Raw genomic sequence first — 18909 nt, forward strand, 5'->3', positions numbered from 1 at the left:
GCGCATAAACGGCGCGTTTTTGCGCCCAATCGTATAAACGTGACCATCTGAGGCATTGGTTTCCAATGTATTCATTCGCACGGGCGATTTTACGGCGCGTAAAAACGGCAACCCGAAAAAAAACGGAACATATGCGACCGAAATACGCGCCAACGCATATTCGATGGCCAAAAAGATAGTTTGCAAAGTAGGAACAAACGATAATACGCTTTCTAGCTCTGGTCATGATCGCCGAAAAACGTTCTTTCCGGCGATTAAACGCTGCGCACGTGCGAACGTAAATACGCCTACGCTCGTGTGACCGCGCCCTAACACTTGAAATGTTGCTCAAGGGGCCTTTTTTTCTCCTAATCTTCTTTGAGATGTTCTACACCTTGTTTGGAGTTTCAGATGATTGGACATCATTTTATAAGACAACCCCCTGTCTATATAAGGTTTTACAGCTCACAATCCATATCAGCAGCAAAAGGAAGCTATGAGGAGGAAAGAACTGCCTGTAGAGCTCAGAGACAGGATTGTGTGGAGGCACAAATCTGAAGAAGGCTACAAAATTATTTCTACTGCATTGAAAGTTCCCAAGAGCCCAGCGGCCTCCATAATTTTTAGATGGAAGAAGCTTGAAACAAACATGACCCTTTCTAGAGCTGCCGACCCACCAAACTAAGTAATCTAGCGATAAGAGCCTTGGTAAGTGAGCTGGCCAAGAACCCAATGGTCACTCTAGCTGAGCTCCAAAGATTGTGTGTAGATCAGAGAAACTTCCCGAAGGTCAACCATCACTGCAGCACTCCACCAATTTGGGCTTAATGGCAGAGCGGCCTCTCCTCAGTAAGGGAACTTTCACACAGGCGGAATCTTTCACATTATGTATTATAAATCACAGTAAATTCTGTACAAAGATCTGTATAGATTTTGATGCTGAAAGAAAAACGGTTTTCACGCCGAGCCGATATACGGTGTCCTTGTCTGCGGGGGGGGAGGATGGAAAAGCCAGGAGCAGGAACTGAGCTCCTGCCCCTTGCCACTATTTGCAATAGGAGGGGCGAGACAGGGGCGGAGCTATGTCCCACTGCTTAGCTCCGCCCCTGTCCCACCCCTCCCACTGCATTCTAAATAAGCCCTAAGGGTGGCTTTAGACAGGGCGGAGCTAAGTTTCACGATTTAGCTCCGCCCCTGTCCCACCCCCTCTTATTGCAAATAGTGGCGGGGGGGCGGAAGCTCAGTGCACTGCTCCCGACTCTTCCAGCCACCTCCACCTGCAGAAGGGGACACCGTATATCGGCCAGGCGTGAAAACCCAGCCAATATACGGTCATCTGAATAAGCCCTAAAGACGCAGGAAATTCTGCACCACAATCTGCATGCAGCAGAAATCCACAGCAGCAGATTAGGCTTTGTCTTGATGTTTTAGAACTATTCTCAAAGGTCTCTTAAAGTGGCTTATGCACAGCATCTTTACGAAAATGCACTTGTAGTTCTGTGAGTCAAAGCCAGAAGTGGGTTCAAAAGGAAGAAGTACAAGTCCTTCCTTTACAGTTCCCATGCTTTTTTAACGCACTTCCAGCATTGACTCAAAAAATCGTATCAAAAACTGCAAGTGTGGTTTCCAAAAAACGCTGTGTCTGCAGCCACCTTTAGGCTATTTTTACATGTAGAGGAAATGCTGTGGATTTTGCGCAGCATTTCTGAATCAAAAACAGTCAAAATCCACACCCTTGTTGCAGATTTTAACTCGCCATCAGCTGCTGATCTGCATCTGATTTTGACCTGCTGCTTCTCTCCCCTCACTACAATGAGCAGTCCTCACTGAGCAACTGCTACTAGGCGCAGCGACCGCCCTTCAGGTGATGCAAAAGTGGGCACATCACCTGACCGGCAGCCGCAGCACAAGTAGTGGTTGCTGTGTGAGGGGCTACTGATTGCGAGGTGAGAGGAGCCAAAATTGTGTGGAATTTGAACATACTCTTTGGGTACTTTCATACATACCGGAATATTCCTCTGTCAAAATCCACATATCTAAAAGCCATTTTTGAATATGCCAAAATCTACATGTTAAGGGTGCATTCAGACGACCGTATATCGGCTGGGTTTTCACGCCCAGCCAATATACGGCGTCTCTCTCTGCAGGGGGAGAAGGCTGGAAGAGTCAGGAGCAGAGCTCAGAGCTCAGAGCTCCCGCCCCCTCTCTGCCTCCTCTTCCCCCCCCCCCGCACTATTTTCAATGAGGAGAGGTGGGGCAGGGGCGGGGCTACCCCCAACTTAGCCCCACCCATGTTCCGCCTCGGTTCATTGCAAATAGTGCAGAGGGGCGGGAAGGGGGCGGGAGCTCGGAGCACTGCTCCCGGCTCTTCCAGCCTCCTCCCCCTGCAGAGAGAGACACCGTATATCGGCTGGGCGTGAAAACCCAGCCGATATACGGTCGTCTGAATGCACCCTTAATGTGGATTCCTGTACAGATTTTTCTACATGATGGAATATTGCGTTGGTGAAAGGCCCCTTGATTAGGAGACGGAGCACAGAATTCAGTAAATAACAATAAGCTTTATTTGGCAGTTGAATCAGCCGTACGTTCATTTGAACTTTGCACACGGTTTTAGAATGGGGTGACTTGAACACTCCAGCAACAAGGTTTTGGTTCACTACCCTTATGGGAACAAGTCTCAGTCTCTAGCACCCCCGTTGCATATGATCAAGCGTCTTACATGCGCACTGTGGCTTCGTGGTCGCTCCACGCGTTTACTGTGTAACACTCACAGTTCTTGGGGTGGTCTCTCTGTCAACTCTAGCGGAGAATGACCGGAGCTACCACAGCTTCGGGGGTCCGACTGTTCTGGCATTCCGTCTTCCGGATAGGAGGCTCCAGGGAATTCTCTCACACAATTTGGCTTTTCCGAACATCTCCCACAGATTTCCAGTGTTCATGTAGGCGCGAGGCCCAACCACACCAGCCTTCACATCAGAGCTGCAGATAGAGGACACGGCTGTTTCCGACAGGTGGTCGGGATGGAGTGCCGGGTTTTCCCATCTTGGCCATGAACAGTCGAGATAGGAACACCTCTTTAACCATGAGTTGTACAACACACAGTTACAATATACCATTGTACTGTTCGCAACTGCGCCATAACTCTCCATCTCCGCGGCGTTTATCCTATTACACTTCACAGAATCTGCATAAAATTCATATATCAATTTACTTCAAATTTACTTAGAATTTGAAAACTGCATCGCAAAACCGCCATGTTTTGTGGTTTTCAACAGAGTTTTTGATATGTAATTAACATGGATGTCAAAAATGCCATAGGGGGCCACTTATGTAGTAATTTCCTTCTCGTTTCACTGCTGATTGGATGTTGATAATCAGCTGTGTATAATGAGGTACACCGAGGGGGTGGAGCTTAGAGTGACTTTCTATGTCGCAAGAACATTCTGGAAGCCATGTTGATCTCTGAAGCGGGATTCTGATCTCAGAAGTGACTTCCCGGCAGGACGACGTGCTGCAGATTCTTTCAGTGTGGGCTGATATGCGGCTGGAGCTGTCGTATGGCAGCAGGTGGCGGAGGTCACACGTGTCGTTAGTTACAGATGACATTACCGTCTAATCCCTGTTAAGTCTGACGTGTCCTTACCGGGGGTCACTCTGGGCAGTCCTTATCCTTGCCAGGAATTAGGGACCACCAAACCCCCCATAACCCACGGCTGTACACTGTCAGCGTACAACACCATGTCTCATGTATCAGAGCAGCTGCGCTGTTATCGGAGCGCTCGTGGTCGGCGTCTGCGCTGTTATCGGAGCGCTCGTGGTCGGCGTCTGCGCTGTTATCGGAGCGCTCGTGGTCGGCGTCTGCGCTGTTATCGGGGCGCTCGTGGTCGGCGTCTGCGCTGTTATCGGGGCGCTCGTGGTCGGCGTCTGCGCTGTTATCGGGGCGCTCGTGGTCGGCGTCTGCGCTGTTATCGGGGCGCTCATGGTCGGCGTCTGCGCTGTTATCGGGGCGCTCGTGGTCGGCGTCTGCGCTGTTATCGGAGCGCTCGTGGTCGGCGTCTGCGCTGTTATCGGGGCGCTCGTGGTCGGCGTCTGCGCTGTTATCGGGGCGCTCGTGGTCGGCGTCTGCGCTGTTATCGGGGCGCTCGTGGTCGGCGTCTGCGCTGTTATCGGGGCGCTCGTGGCCGGCGTCTGCGCTGCTATCGGGGCGCTCGTGGCCGGCGCTGTTATCGGGGCGCTCGTGGCCGGCGCTGTTATCGGGGCGCTCGTGGCCGGCGCTGTTATCGGGGCGCTCGTGGCCGGCGTCTGCGCTGTTATCGGGGCGCTCGTGGCCGGCGTCTGCGCTGTTATCGGAGAGCTCGTAATTGGCACTCAGGCCACTCTCACACAGACGTTTTTTACAGCGTTTAGCAGAGGTTTGAAATGCCCGCTAAAAACGCTGTATTGAGCCTCCATTGATTTCAATGGGGCTTCTCAGGCTTTCTCGAAGAAACGCTGCGCCACATCAAATGCTGTATGTGCTATTTTTCAGCGTTGCAACCCTTTTCAACACACCACATCACCCATTGCAATGCATTATAAACTGTGTCAAACGTGTTTAAAAACACTGCATATACACGCCTGTGTGACAGGGGCCTCAGTCCTTGTTTCTGGGGGAGGGTGAACAGACAGTCCTATACATATACCTAGCAGGATCCTGGAGAGGACCCATATTCTGTTGTGAGCAGAGACGATGCCTCCCTTAATATAGGTCACCAGAGCACGCTGAACAAGCAGGGAGTGCGGCTTCTGTCTTCTGCCCTGAGGTGCTGGGTCAGGGCAGTGATCTGCAGGTGTCCTGTGGTGCCATGGGCTATCATTATTTTCAGATTGCTCCAGGACAGCTTTGTAAGGGTTAATGGTGAGAATCTTCCATAATGTGGCCCATCAAGTTGAATTGATTGAAGTAGGGACCACACTGTCATGGCTTCCTTATTATGGTCTGAAGAGCTCAGCCATAGAAATGTGAGGGCAGCAGGCGCTAGATAACACAAGAGTGATGGAGGTCTCCTGCTGAAATTGGCCCTGCAGAGCATCACTCTGTGCAGACCACCCCTGCCTGCTCCTGGCAGGACAAGGCACAGAAGCTTACAGTTCACAGGACGTCTCTGCACAAGGGGGATTACAAGATGAAGTTCAGATCCCCCCTATTGAGTGTGAAAACTCTAAGGGGTTAATCTGTCACAGGGAGCAATAGATTCTGTTCACCTGTCCTACAGGAGTAATAGATGAGTCGCACCCCCAATAATGCTGCAGGGGTCACAGGACAACATCATACAGCATCTAGCGGACGTATTAACCCTGCATAGTGATGTAGGGTCATAGAATATTGCTGGACACTATAAAAAGGCGTCTCACCGCCATATAATGCTGCGGGGGTCAGAGGAAATGGACGGGCAACATCTGGGGGCATCACACCCCCAATAATGCTGCAGATGTCTCTGGGGGTCACATATGCCTTTATTGGCCATGATAGAGGAGACACGGGGAGGGGGAGGACATGTGAGCAGCCGCAGACTGAACCCCTGGAAGCTACAAGTCCTTGCAGGCCAAGAATCTCACATGTAGGAGAGTGATAATCCGGCCGCGTCCTGACAGCGCCGCCCAGGTCCCCACCGAGAGATAAGACATATTCATTCCACAGGCTTGTGGCGGCCTGCCCTGCCCTAACCAGCCACCTGTGATGTCACCAGGAAAACGATGACATCACTGTATAGTGTGACTGTTCAACTGTGCACCCCTGGGTGTCCAATCACAGCCCTGCAGCTACTATTCTCATCATACTCGCTGCAGTATCGCAGTACTACATGCTGTGCAGTGCGACAATCCGTAACATGCTGTGTAGTACCACAAATCCCAGCATACCACATATCTCAGCATGTTGGGTCGCCTAGTACCACATGTCCCAGCACTTCAGATAGTACCATATATCCCAGCATGCCTTGTAGCCCAATATATCCCTTTACAAAGTTTAGTACCACATAAAAATTCCTCGATGTCACGTAGAACCACAAATCCCAGCATGTCGTTTAGTATTAGGCTGTATTTACAAGAACTATTTTCCTGCGCAAATTCTCTCTGATGGCGATATGGGCGGAACGCGCACAAGCAAATAACACATTGATTTCAATAGGTTAATTCACTAGAGCGATTTTTCGTTTGTACTGATATGCCGCGATCTTTCTATCTCGTACTATCTTCTTATTGGGTGATTCTGTTTAAATATCACGCATTCATTATTTCCTATGGTAGCAAAATAAATTGCATCGTGATCGCATTTAGATGCGAGTTTCACGTGAGTGCGATTTGCTATTATTTTACTATGGGAACATGCCATTTTCACGCGCAGTGGTGCGGTGTGTATTCTTTCGCGAAATGCTTGCCAATCGCTTGCAAACATTTCAGTTTTATGAATGCGATATCGGTCCGAATTTCTCCGACAGCAATCGCACTCGCCCGTGTGAATGTACCCTTACACGTCCTGAGTCTATTCATTGGCAGCTGCTCCGATGTGTGTGATTTCAGCTCCTGAGGAAATATGAGCGCTTCTCCGTGTTTATGATTGCGGTGGGTATAGCAGCAGTAGAAATCATCTCCTGTCCTAAGCGAATGTGAATGATAATTGTTTGGTCTAAACGCAGCCAACGACTGAACGAGGAATGAAAATCGTTCACTTTTCATTCACATAAAAATCATCATTGGCTCATTCACTAATAATCGTTCGGTTTAAACAGCGCTCATTCAGTCCCTCTCATTCACTTATACAGTGAATGTGAGAGACTGAACGATTCTCGTTTGAATGAGCCAACAATGCCTCCACCTGTCTAAAAGACTGCTCGAGAGCGAACGAGCTAGCGGTGACATCACTTGCTCATTCGCATGGGAATTGGCTTGTCTAAAAGGACCTAACATGTATCAGTCTGGAGTGCAGGATGTTTATATTACAGTCTAGACTGGATACAATGTAACAAATCCTCAGCTGTGTGCTCAGTACAAGGTCAGGAGGAATTTTCCTTCTATGGACATAAACAATGAATGTTCCCATTCACTGACAGCAAACAGAGGTCTTGTAAAGGTTCAGAAATTGGAACAGAAGGGTCAAGCTGGTGCGATTTAGGGATTTGTGCCTCTATGACTGCTTACGCCACTTTGTGATTCACATCAGGTGGGCACGGTTCTGGTTAGAACCGCCATCCTCACTGTAATGGCGTGTTCCCCTCATTTACAAGGAAACTCAGCAATGGCCGATAGGACAATGTTGAGAATTCTAGGTTCCGCTGGTGCTTGTAGTTCTACTGGAAGGAAATCCCAGTAGCATTTGGGGTGGGTATTGGACCCGCATGTCTTGGGGTGACTCTGTACGGAGGGGGGGATGTGGCTGAGGGGTCTCAGTGCGGCAGACAGCGCTCTGCAGATTCCAGCACCATGAAGAATGCTTCTGTCAGGTTACCATGGGAACAGGAATCTTGTGAGACAACGTAACACTCTGCGCATAAGGATGGAGGTCAGAGGGGACGCACCCCGGACTGACGCATGGGGTACATTGACTCCCATTTTTTTGCAGGGTCGAGCCCATGTGATTTCTTTGTGGCGCCAGTGAGAAGGAAAGGATCAGAGAGGTTAAAATCCACCGTTCTAGTGTGGGCCGCCATGTCTGCTCGTCTTGACCACAGCCTGTGAATAGGGGGACCCCACTGTGGGGTGTGTATAGAGCGGGGAATCCTCCACTGTGCTGACTTGGTTTCCCTCCCCCTCTCCTGATCTAATCAGAGAAGAGAGCGGCGGCCCTTTAAGCCCAATGCAGGTTAAAAGATTTCTAAGCAGAAAATCTCCTGGAACTTCCTTCCTCTTTGAACGGCTTCCAAATCCGACTAATCAAACGCTCCGGAGTTCATTGTCTTCTGCTGAGGCTGCGCCGGGCGGAAAATCCCCGAATGTAACCGGCGCCAGACTCACCGTAATATAACATGAATGAAGCTTCATAAGTATAGCCCCCGCGTGCATAACGTATACACCACGTACGATGCCGTTCTATACGCACCGCGCGCGATGCCGTTCTATACGCACCGCGCGCGATGCCGTTCTATACGCACCGCGCGCGATGCCGTTCTATACGCACCGCGCGCGATGCCGTTCTATGCGCACCGCGCGCGATGCCGTTCTATGCGCACCGCGCACGATGCCGTTCTATACGCACCGCGTGCGATGCCGTTCTACGCACCCCCTATACAATGCCCTTATACACACCCCCTATACGATGCCCTTATACACCCCCCCTATACAATGCCCTTATACACACCCCCTATACGATGCCCTTATACACACCGTGTACGATGCCATTATATACACACCGTGCACAATGCCGTTAAACACATCCTATACAATGCCATTATCTATAGCCTGTGTAGATATAATGGCATTGTATAGGGTGTGCATAACAGTATTGTACAGGGTGTGTATATAATGGCATCGCACACGGTGTGTATATAACGGCATCGCACACGGTGTGTATATAACGGCATCGCACACGGTGTGTATATAACGGCATCGCACACGGTGTGTATATAACGGCATCGCACACGGTGTGTATATAACGGCATCGCACACGGTGTGTATATAACGGCATCGCACACGGTGTGTATATAACGGCATCGCACACGGTGTGTATAGAACGGCATCGCACACGGTGTGTATAGAACGGCATCGCACACGGTGTGTATAGAACGGCATCGCACACGGTGTGTATAGAACGGCATCGCACACGGTGTGTATAACGGCATTGTATAGGGGGTGTATATAACAGCATCTTACACGGTATGTATAGAACGGCATTGTATAGGGGGTGTATATAACAGCATCGCACACGGTGGGTATAGAACGGCATCGCACACGGTGGGTATAGAACGGCATCGCACACGGTGGGTATAGAACGGCATCGCACACGGTGGGTATAGAACGGCATCACACACGGTGGGTATAACGGCATTGTATAGGGGGTGTATATAACAGCATCGCACACGGTGGGTATAACGGCATTGTATAGGGGGTGTATATAACAGCATCGCACACGGTGGGTATAGAACGGCATCGCACACGGTGGGTATAGAACGGCATCGCACACGGTGGGTATAGAACGGCATCGCACACGGTGGGTATAGAACGGCATCGCACACGGTGGGTATAGAACGGCATCGCACACGGTGGGTATAACGGCATTGTATAGGGGGTGTATATAACAGCATCGCACACGGTGGGTATAACGGCATTGTATAGGGGGTGTATATAACAGCATCGCACACGGTGTATATAACAGCATCGTACATGGTGGGTATAGAACGGCATCGCACACGGTGGGTATAGAACAGCATCGCACACGGTGGGTATAACGGCATTGTATAGGGGGTGTATATAACAGCATTGTACATGGTGGGTATAGAACGGCATCACACACGGTGGGTATAACGGCATTGTATAGGGGGTGTATATAACAGCATCGCACACGGTGGGTATAACGGCATTGTATAGGGGGTGTATATAACAGCATCGTACATGGTGGGTATAGAACGGCATCGCACACGGTGGGTATAGAACAGCATCGCACACGGTGTGTATAACGGCATTGTATAGGGGGTGTATATAACAGCATCGTACACGGTGTGTATAGAACCCTATTCTTATCTGCACAAGAAAAGACCAGAAGCAATGGGATGAAACTGAAAGGGAGGAGAAACAGACAGTGAGGGCTCTTTCCCACGAGCGGATATACGGCAACAGCGGTTTTATGTTTTCACACTTTTTTCCGTTATTACGGCCTGCGTTTTCTCATCCATTCACATGAACGCAAGCAACGTTTTTAGTGAAAAAAATATGCCGCACCCCGGAAAACCCTCGCTCTACCAAAATCCTTCCAGTGCCTATATAGAGGCACCTGTAAGCTTTTCACAGCATTGGATGCTGCAAAAAATGCCTCCCCCTCCCTTCTCTTTCCCTGCTCCCATAGGAGTCTATAGATCCGGCGTATATTGGCCAACACATAGTTCCAGAACTATGTTTTAGCTGAGCGTATATGCGCCGGCCGTGTATATGTTCTTTTTTTTTTTTCGCGCTGCCGGCGTATTTATGTGCCGTATATTCGTCCGTGTGAACGGCTGCATTGGAAATCAATGCTTCAAATGGGTACCGTATATGCGCCCGGGCGTGAAAACGCGCCATATATGCGCTCATGGGAATAAGCCTGATGGTGATCAATGAGTGGAACAGGCTACCACGGGAGGTGGCGAGTTCTCCTGCAATGGAACTGTTCAGACAAAAGCTGGACAAATATCTGTCTGGGATGATTTAGTGATCCTGCACTGAGCAGGGGGTTGGACCCGATGACCCTGGAGGTCCCTCCCAACTCTGCCAGTCTATTATTCTAGCTGCATATAACAGAGCCTACAGGGTGTATATAATGGAGCTGTACTGGATGAGGGTGTGTGTATATGCAATGTAATGGTGTTATACCAAGGACGATGAGTGTTATATATAGTATTACAGGGTTATATACAGATTATATATAGTATGGCTGGTGTAATAGACACTATATTGTTATATACAGTGTTATATACAGTATGATATTGTTCTATACAGCATAATGAGTGCTATATATAGTATTACATACAGGATGATGAGTGTTATACTGCTGATGGTCATATATAGCGGTCTATACTGAGGTCGCTGGTTGTTATATACGATACACCGAGAGCGCACTCTCCACCCCGTGTATCACTCCAGTGTACTGTATATGACTCGGTGCCGGTGCTTACAGGCAGCCATCAGCCCCCGGCTCTACGACGCAGTGTTGTTCGGCAGGCTCTAGGACCCTGTGTCTGACCACGCCCCTCCACGGTTCTCATAGATACACTGATTGGTGGGTTATGTAGCCGGGCGTGGTCAGGGAGGTACGGGGCGGAGCGAACCAAGGCGAGAGGGGAAGACTGGACGAGCGGATTCAGAGTAGGGGGAGTAAGTGGTGAGTTCGGCGGTGGTGGAGGCCTGTGTGACAGCGGCGGCCTGAGAGGCCCCACCGGGAGACGGAGCAGCCGGTGAGTGACGAGAAGGGGCAACCGGGGACGGAGAACAGAAAGGCTGTGGAGTGAGGGGGAAAGAGGCGGAGAGAGAGAGGCCGGGAAAGGAGCTTCGGGGAAGGAACACGGTGAGGCCGGGGACAGCGCAGAGAGGCCGGTACGGGGGCATTGGTACGGTGTGTGGCACCGAGGGGGGGCAGCAGTACGGTATACACCGGGGGAGACGGGGGCAGTGGTACTGTGTGTGGCATCGGGGGTACGGGGGCAATAGTACGGTGTGTGACACTGGGTGAGGGGACGGGGGCAGTGGTATGGTCTGTGACACTGGGGGGGGGGGCAGTAGTATTGTGTGTGACATCAGTGGGGACGGGGGCAATAGTACGGTGCATGAGTGGGGGGGGGGGGGGGGGGACAGTGGTATGGTCTGTGACACCAGGGGGACGGGGGCAATAGTACCGTGTGCGACACCGGGGGGGGGGGGCATTGGTACGGCGTGTGACACCCAGGGTGGGGGTGGCAGCAGTACGGTATACATCGGGGAAGACGGGGGCAGTGCTACCATGTGTGTGACATCAGGGGGGACGGGGGCAATACTACGGTGTGTGACACTGGGGGGGAACGGTTGGAGTCGTACTGGGGGGGGACGGGGGCAATAGTACGAAGTGTGACACCCGGGGGCGGTGGTACTGCGGGGGGGGGGGGGGGACGGGGACAGTGGTACCGTGTGTGACATCAGGGGGGACGGGGGCAATAGTACGGGTATGGTCTGTGACACCGGGGGGACGGGAGTAATAGTACCGTGTGCGACACCTGGGGGGGGGGGGGGGGTACTGTGGGTGACACTGGGGGGGCGGGGACAGTGGTACGGTGTGTTACAATGGGGGGGAAAGGGGGGCAGTGGTATGGTCTGTGGCACCAGGGGGACAGGGGCTATAGTACCATGTGCGACACCCGGGGGGGATGGGGGCAGTGGAACGGTGTGTGACACCCGGAGGGTGAAGACAGGGGGTGTGGACACCCGGGGGGGGGGGGGGGTGGTATTATTATTGCCCTGGTGGAGGGGCTTATTTTGCGGCCACTTCTTGTCTTGTTGCTGGTTTCCTTCTATTTGCAGGGCTTGTGTGTCGGCTCTGTATAGTCCCTGCTGGTCTAGAGGTATGAGACCTCCCTTCTTGCTGGTCTTCTCTGTATTATGCGGGCCCGCTACGTACCTCGCGCCTCCAGGCGTTCTTCTTGTAATTCTATGCTAAATGTAGTTGCCTGTGTAACCCGTCCTCCACCCTGGCGCTGCCTATCCTCATGGTACCCGCCATGGGCGACACCGTTAGCTCCATGCTGTCTGGTCACCTATGGCTTTATTCTATAGCATTGCATTGGGTAATTGCAGCTTCACTCAGCAGGGGGCGCACTTGTGTACAGTCTGTAATACACACTCATTGTCAAAAATCAACCAAATCCTGCTGAGTTGATATATCTGCTTGTTCCTCTGTGAGGAGTGGCTGTAATTACACTGAAACCCATCCCTCCCCTAGAAGATATCGGAGGGGGGAACCTTATATAAGTAATTCTATATCAGAGCGAAAGGATCATTTGTGGAGAACTGAACAGGCATGGAGGCTCTAGTACCCTGTTGTACCGCCTGTAGCTTGGATACAAGATGTGATACAGGCGGGCATGGAGGTTCTAGTACCCTGTTGTACCGCCTCTAGCTTGGATACAAGGTGTGATATGGGCGGGCATGGAGGCTCTAGTAAGTACCCTGTTGTACCGCCTCTAGCTTGGATACAAGATGTGATACGGCGGGCATGGAGGCTCTAGTGTCCTGCTGTACCGCCTCTAGCTTGGATACAAGGTGTGATATGGGCGGGCATGGAGGCTCTAGCACCCTGTTGTACCGCCTCTAGCTTGGATACAGCATGTGATACAGGCATGCATGGAGGCTCTTGTACCTTGTTGTAAATCTGGCGACTGGGCAGCCCAGAAGTGTGACAATATTTTGGGGACATTCCTGTGACCCCCTTGTGTGTGCGGCCGAGCATTATCCTGCTGCCTTTTGGAAGCCGCCATGAGAGGAACACATGTGGCTGCAGGATGTCCTGAACATATCGCTGAGCTGTCATTGTCCCTCGTACCACTACTAGGGGTGACCAACTGTTGTATGCGATGCCCCCAGACCATCACACCAGCAGGAGGCAGTGTGCCGCTCCACAGTATAGCAGGATTGAGGCGCTTACCCCGAGGTCTCCAGACACGAACCCGGCCATCGTCAGCGCCCAAACTAAACCTGGATTCATCACTGAAGACAATCCGGTTCCCCTCCATAGCGTCCAGTTTCATCGTTCATGACACCACTGCAAACCGAGTGATGGTGGGGGGTCAAAGGTAGTACTGACACCCGCCCAACGTAATGGGTGCTATGAGACCAAATGTCCTTCAGCCAAGCACCTGGAAATGGTTCCGACAGACACAGGGGTGTAACAATGGCGCCCCCTGTCTCTGCATGGTGAACAGCGAAACAGTTGGAGCTGCTCGTTGTTGTCTGACGATCAGACGATCCTCTCTACAAGTGGTCTATTGAGGGCATCATGAGCCCGCTTGCCTTGTGTGCCCTCACACATCCACTGGTCCCAACCCCTCCTAACAGTCTGGACAGAATGGCCTGGTGGGGGACAATTCATCGATACGACCATCCAGCTTCTCACATCCCAATAATGCGCCCCCCTCTGGTAATGGGGTGACCTCTCTTCTCTGCGTCGTAGAGGCGTCTAGTGGTCAACAAGCTTTACACAAGTGGAAGAAGAGGTCACTACACACAAGGAGCCTCCAAGAGCCTCTTATAGGCCAAGGGGGGGGGGGGTGACCACTTTTAGGGCCTCCGGTGACAAGACTGTTCATCTAATCACCAGAACTCTAATCATTTGTATATCTGCCTGAGATGTTGTTTTGCTGCAAAAATTGGCACACGGTTACAACTCTGAGGTGCTTGATTTGTTTTTGACAGAGTGTATATTAGTCCAGTGTCCGTCCCTCCATTATCGGGCCTTTCAGTGCCTGGCCATAGTATTCATGCCCGCAGTAGTTTATCTGTTAGAATGAATTATATAGGATTATAATTAAGACTTTCTGTAATGGAACTGAGAGAACCTTCCAAAGTGGGAGCAGAGGAAGGACGAGTGCGGGCGTCTGTACTCAACACCTGCGCTATGAAACTCCGAAATAATTCTCAGTCCAGCCAATTAAAGGGGTTACCCAGGACAGCAGTATCCTTAGTCGGACCTGCAGCCTCCACTTCGCCCGATTCCGACACCGGCTCACTGGAGGGTGAGTTGTCCCGCTCATCTTAATTAAGTCGGCCCCGGTTTCTGCCATATTAGAACTGAAGGAGCGGATTGGCACTAGATGTGTTAATGGACTTTGTGCAACATAGCCTACTGTCATGGCTGATACAGAGACAATCAGCCTGTTACATGTCAGTATAACACGCCTGTTCTGTAACGTGAAGCGCAAACAGGTGAGAGGCCAGGACCCTCCTGTGGACCATTACATCCAGTATACCGACATGGAGAGAGAAGGGGCCGCCAAAACTCACCGACTAGAGAAGAAACGACAAGGACACCAATAACGACTGACGGAGATGGAAGGAGCTGTATACAGGACACTATAAGCCGTACACTATAGAGAGGAGATGGGAGGATCTGTATATAGGATGTTATAAGCCGTACACTATACAGGGGAGATGGAAGGAGCTGTATATAGGAAACTATAAGCTGTACACTATACAGAGGAGCTGTATATAGGACACTATAAGCCGTACACTATACAGAGGAGATGGAAGGATCTGTATATAGGACGCTATAAGCTGTACAGTATACAGAGGAGATGGAAGGAGCTGTATACAGGACACTATAAGCCGTACACTATAGAGAGGAGATGGAAGGAGCTGTATATAGGACACTATAAGCCGTACACTATAGAGAGGAGATGGAAGGAGCTGTATATAGGACACCATAAGCCGTACACTATACAGAGGAGATGGAAGGAGCTGTATATAGGATGCTATAAGCCGTACACTATACAGAGGAGATGGAAGGATCTGTATATAGGACGCTATAAGCCGTACACTAGAGAGAGGAGATGGAAGGAGCTGTATATAGGATACTATAAGCTGTACACTATACAGAGAAGATGGAAGGAGCTGTATATAGGACGCTATAAGCGCTACACTATACAGAGGAGATGGAAGGACCTGTATATAGGAGGCTATAAGCCGTACACTATAGAGAGGAGATGGAAGGAGCTGTATATAGGACACTATAAGCCGTACACTATAGAGAGGAGATGGAAGGAGCTGTATATAGGACACTATAAGCTGTACACTATACAAAGGAGATGGAAGGATCTGTATATAGGACGCTATAAGCCGTACACTATAGAGAGGAGATGGAAGGAGCTGTATATAGGACACCATAAGCCGTACACTATACAGAGGAGATGGAAGGAGCTGTATATAGGACGCCATAAGCCGTACACTATACAGAGGAGATGGAAGGAGCTGTATATAGGACGCTATAAGCCGTACACTATACAGAGGAGATGGAAGGAGCTGTATATAGGACGCTATAAGCCGTACACTATACAGAGGAGATGGAAGGAGCTGTATATAGGATACTATAAGCTGTACACTATACAGAGGAGATGGAAGGAGCTGTATATAGGAGGCTATAAGCCATACACTATATAGAGGAGATGGAAGGAGCTGTATATAGGACTCTATACAGAGGAGATGGAAGGAGCTGTATATAGGACACTATAAGCCGTACACTATACAGAGGAGGTGGAAGGAGCTGTATATAGGACACTATAAGCACCTTCAGAATGGTCCGCATGTTGTGTAATCAGATGGTACAACCCCGAATATATATTATACGTAATTCCAGCTCGTAACGCATTAAAACAGAAAAAATGCAAAGTAGAGTGACTACTTTAGCAAGGCACTGTATGTATTTCATACGGTCCTGTGTCCATGCACAGCGCCTCCTGTACAGTGTAGGCAACCTATGGAGTTGCATTAGTGCCGCTCTCATCTGCAGTGTGCGGTTATGGCTGCGCTTCTGCGCCTTTGCCATACTAGGCACAATGTTTGTAGCGGAGGGTTGGGGGGATATAACGCTTTGCTGACTTCTCTGAAGATGGTGGTCCCATGTGGCGGGTGTCCGGTTTGCTGGGTTAGTTATAGGGCAGAGACTAACCATTTAATATCTGACCATTTTTAAAGGGAACCTGTTGCATTGTACATATTGTCTGACCTGCAGGAAGAGCTGAGCAGGTTGGTGTATACTTGTGAAGGAAGAGATCCAGTAGATCTCACTTTCTATTCCCTGACATCTCTGCTCGCTATTAGGAGTCCAGGGGGCGGGCCACTCAGTAAATGACCACAAATCTGTGTGGGCCCGCCCCCTGGACTCCTAACAGCGAGCAGAGATGTAACTATACCAGATCTACTGGATCTCTTTTCACACAATTGTACATTAACCCGCTCTGCCCACACATCAGACGCCATATTTAACGTGACTGCTTCCATTAAAAGTTGTGCTGGATAAGGCTGGGCTCACACGAAGGTATCTCGCTGTGATATTACGTACTGGCTGCGTGCCGCCCAGCGCCATGTACTATCTTGGCGTGTATACGCGCGTAATATGTGTCAAGCTAGAACATGCTGCGATTTTACTTGTACACGCAATTTGTGTGAGCGGTAACATGGCTGCCTATGGGAGATTTGTACGGCATATTTCGTGAGCTCGGCCTAAACTGCGGTGTGGGGGAGGGGAACAAGTTGAAGGTAGTTATTATTCATTTATTTAAAAAAAAAAAACCTCTTGCTGGTCTTCATCATGTTAAGCTGGCCGCACATTTAAGACCACGATCAGCCGCTATCTACCGCGACAGTAGAGAAACGGGCCCAGAGGGGTGCAATACAAAATTAGTACTCGCCTGCTGCTGCCCCTTTTTTCTCCAGTGGCTGATCTCCCTTTGGTCTTCGCTTCCAGCCACATGTACCAACGCAGAGCCATGTGACCACTGCAGCACAACTGGTGATTGGCTGCAGTGGTCACATGACTGTCAGGCTGTGCATCCAGAAGAGAAGACCATCAGGGGGGCTGCAGCAGGTGAGTATTATTACTGCCTTCATATTGTTGACTTGACTAGCATGGCACAGGGTCCCCGAGGTTTGGACAGATCACACCACACTCTTGCAATTGTGGTCACAGCTGGGCAGAATCAGGTATTTGGCAGCCTCTGGTTTATTCCTGTTTTCAAGTGATCGGTTGCCTGAAATGCCCAAAATTTGCTTTTTCAGGCTGTCGTTATCTTGTGTATGGTCACCGAGGAGCTGCACAATCTTCTCACTGAATAGTGTGTGACCATTGTGATGTCACCGTGTAAATGGACATATAGGAAAATGACACCGGTTGTTTCCAGAATTCCAGTGTTATTTTTCGCGCCCCCACATGCCACCTTCCTATGGCTGGCTGCAGCCCACTGGATCTGATATAGCTTCTGCTATAATTTTATGGAATGTCTGGTGAAAGTCTACAGTGTTTGCGCATGGACTGGCCATATATGCGCCAAATTTTATTGAGGTGGCACATCTTAATAAACTCGGCAATCTGCACCCTAGGGCACTCCATAACTACACAGTACATTTCCTCCAGTGTGTTTAATGCTAAAAATGAGCAGATCTGCAGGGGTTAATGGCATGTTGTGGCGGGATCCATGACTGCAGTAGTGAAGTCTATGACTTGTAGTTCTCCGACTCTGTTAGCGCACCCATTTGGAGGTCATGTGACTGGATATTAATGTTCCTATAAATAGGTGGGAGCGGCCACATACCACGTGGTATATAAATAGCTCTCCGGAGTCCGCTGCATCTTGGTGGGGGCCCCACTCCTGTAAGAAGATCCTTCACCACATTCTTAAAGGGCCGGCATCCAGTTGCATGAATGTTATCACTGTATATGGAAGTGCTGTAAGATTCTCTATAGACTTCGAGGGGGATTTACAAAGATAAATGGGCTAAAAAAAAGGGCACAAGCTGCGCTAAGATTTGTTATATTTTAGATGCTTTTTGTCCTGTACTTGACAAGTGGGTGTGGTTTAAAATGTCATGATATGCTCCAAAATTACAATTAGCCAGGAGCTGTTGGCCCCTAAACTGAAAAATGTAGTAGCCAAATATAATCAGTGTAAATGCCATGTTCACACCCAGAGAGCGCCCTCTAGTGTAACCTGCATAGATCCTCCATTACTGTCCTCCCAGTAATCCTCTGCACATACAGTGTGAGGCCCCCATAGAGTCTACACAGAGCTGCACCCCAATATACACATATAGAGCGCCCTCACAGTATAGTAGTCACATTCAGAGTTCCCTAAACCCGAAGTTCCATCTCGGGCTGATATACAAATGATTAGAGTTGTGGTGATTAGATGAACAGTCTTGTCACCTGAGGCCCTACAAGTGGTTCCCCCCTTGGCCTATAAAAGGCTCTCGGAGGCTCCTTGTGTGTAGTGACCTCTTCTTCCGCTAGTGCAGAGCTTGTTGACCACTAGACACCTCTACGACGGAGAGAAGAGATGTCACCACGTTACCAGAGTCTGAGAGGGGCGCATTATTGGGATGTAAGAAGCTGGATGGTCGAATCGATGAATTGTCGCCACCTGGGCCGTTCTGACCAGACTGTTAGGAGGTATTGGGACCAGTGGATGTGTGAGGGCACACAAGGCCACCAGGCTCAGGACCACCCAACAGACCACCAGTAGAGAAGAG

The 18909-nt window shown here is 50.1% G+C and overlaps 1 protein-coding gene across 2 annotated transcripts in view; it reads left to right on the forward strand.

Annotated features, from left to right (window-relative positions):
- The window catches only part of DAG1 (dystroglycan 1), a 41587-nt gene that overhangs the window by 11094 nt on the left and 11584 nt on the right, over positions 1–18909 (forward strand). Inside the window, exon 1 of one of the 2 annotated variants that reach the window (XM_066596829.1) lies at positions 10965–11102. The exons of the other annotated variant lie outside the window; for it this stretch is intronic. The gene's annotated coding sequence lies outside the window, so the exon portion shown is untranslated. Of the gene's footprint in view, positions 1–10964; positions 11103–18909 lie in introns of those variants that run through there. 2 annotated transcript variants of the gene reach the window in all.

This window comes from Eleutherodactylus coqui, chromosome 3, assembly GCF_035609145.1.
Source record: "Eleutherodactylus coqui strain aEleCoq1 chromosome 3, aEleCoq1.hap1, whole genome shotgun sequence".
NCBI lineage: Eukaryota > Metazoa > Chordata > Amphibia > Anura > Eleutherodactylidae > Eleutherodactylus > Eleutherodactylus coqui.